Here is a 2,500-nt window from a genome sequence, read left to right on the forward strand (position 1 = left end):
GCGGCTGCTTATATGTACATGAAAAAATGTTTACAGAATGGATCTGTTGTTTATATTTACAAAAGTAAGATTTTTTTGACTATGAAACTTGTGAACTAGAGGTCTAACAAGGAAATCAGGGCTATAGGAAAAAATCATTATAGTTGCTTTTCATGTTAGTCTATTTATAGCGCCATACATGGTAGAGACGTGACTGTGCTTTGTACATATCAGTGTATTAAGTTGATGGGACTGGGGGCACCAGTGGACCAAGTTGCCCCACCTTCTCAAACCCCACTTTGATCTGATCACTTCTCATTATCTATCCATTTTCAAAAAATCTTTATTTTTTTGCTTTAGACATTTCTCGCTCGCTCGATCTATTCTCTGTCTTCACCAACTCGTCTATCTGTTTGTTTGTTGTTTTCCTTTAACCATATATTCCCTTCATCCCCTCCTCCCTTCCCCCCACCATGCCCCCCCCCCCTCCCCCCGTGACCTTACCGTGCGGTCCACTGCGGCTGCCACGTCCGCCCTGGTCGGTCAAGCATTTGTGGGTGAGTAGGAATGTAGGCTTTTTATGTGACACAGAAGCGAATGAAGTTTTTTCCCCTCCTCTCCCCCTCCCCCTCCCCCTCCCCGCCCGAAGGCCTTCTCGGGGCGGTGTCTTATGTTTGCCGTTCTTCTCTCTACATATGGACCATTCCCCCTTCTCCCTCTCTCCCCACTTGCCCCACATCCCTCCTCTCCTTTCTCTCATTTTCTTCCCTTTCCTTCTCCTTTGTCTATATCCATTTCCATCCTCCGCGTTTCTCTCTAGGTTTCTGCTGTTTTCCCCCCCTCCCCCCCCTCCCTCTCTCTCTCTCTCTTCCTCTCTTTTATTCAACTCCTTCTCACATAGTCTTCTTCCCATGTGCCAAAGTTACATTTCATTATTCTTTTTATATTCTGGAAGTGGCTTATGAACACACACACTAAAACACAGATAAATAAATGAAGGAGTATATTGGTGCACACACACACACACACACACACATTTGTATATATGCATATACCTATCTATCTATCTATATATATATATATTACATATATATATATATATAAATATATATATACATATATATATATATATATATATATATATACATATTATATATATATATATATATATATATATATATAATATATATATATATATATAATATATATATATATATATATATATATATATATATATAATATATATATATATATATATATATATATATATATATATCTATATACACATATATATATATATATATATATATATATATTATATATATATATATACATAAACATATATATGTATATATAATATAATATTATATTATATATATAATATATACATACATACATACATACATGTACACGCACTCATACATAAATATACAAATATGTATATATATATATATTATATATATATATATATATATATATATATATATATATATATATATATATATATATATATATATATATATATATATATATATATATATATATATATATATATATATATATTTATATACACACACATACACGCACACACACAAACACACACTGGAGCCTCCTCCGTGCCTTGCCGTATCTTCGCCGCTCTCTGATTTCCTTCCTGTTGATCACAAGATAAGCACTCCTCCCCGCCTCCTTCCATTGGCACAACAGTCCCCCTCCTTAGTCTCGGAGGATCACCCCCCCCCCCTTCAATTTATCCCATTGGTGGCACCATCACCCCCGTCCTCCCTCTATCCCTCGCTTGACACACCCTAGCCCCTCGCTAGCCTTCCTTCCCGTTAAACCACCTCGACAATAGGCCCCTTAAACACTTCCAAGCTCAGCAGGTTAATACTCAGCCCCCCTCCCCCCTCCGACTCCCCCCTTAGCCAGACCCCAGCGACCCCCTACTCCATGCCTACCGCTCCCCGTGCCCTACCCCCTCCATCCCGTCCTGAGACCTGTGTGGGTTCTGGCCTGTATATTAACTCTCCCCTAAGCCCTTCCCTCCCCGCCCCATTCCCCTTATACAGTCATTACCCCCCGTCCTTCAATCCCCCCCCCCCGCAGTTGTACAGTGTATGGAAAATGCTCATCTTTCCACCGACAACGGCTATATGTTGGTATGTTGGTATGTTAGTTACATGTGAATATACTTTTCCTACGTTTGTAATACCCCGTCGCATTTGTCTATCTCCCTCTCTTACCCTAGAAAAGAAAAAAACGGAATATATATATAAGGTAACCCTTGCCCAAAACCTTCTGTCCTTCTCACCCTCCCTTTTCCTTTTCCTCTTTCCTCCAAATAGTATCCTGTTCCTTCCACCTTGTCCTCCACCTGTCTCCTCTCCCTCTCCTATCTTCTTATGTCTCTCTCCGTTTCCCTTCCTCGCGATTCTCCTTCCCGTCTCCTCTCCTCCCTTCCTCTGACCTTCTCCTCCTCTCCTGCCAACCCCCACGCCTTCTTAAGACACTACTCCCTACA

Source organism: Penaeus japonicus, unplaced genomic scaffold (genome assembly GCF_977035675.1).
Source record: "Penaeus japonicus unplaced genomic scaffold, GWHDUDI00000001_assembly GWHDUDI00000022, whole genome shotgun sequence".
Lineage (NCBI taxonomy): Eukaryota > Metazoa > Arthropoda > Malacostraca > Decapoda > Penaeidae > Penaeus > Penaeus japonicus.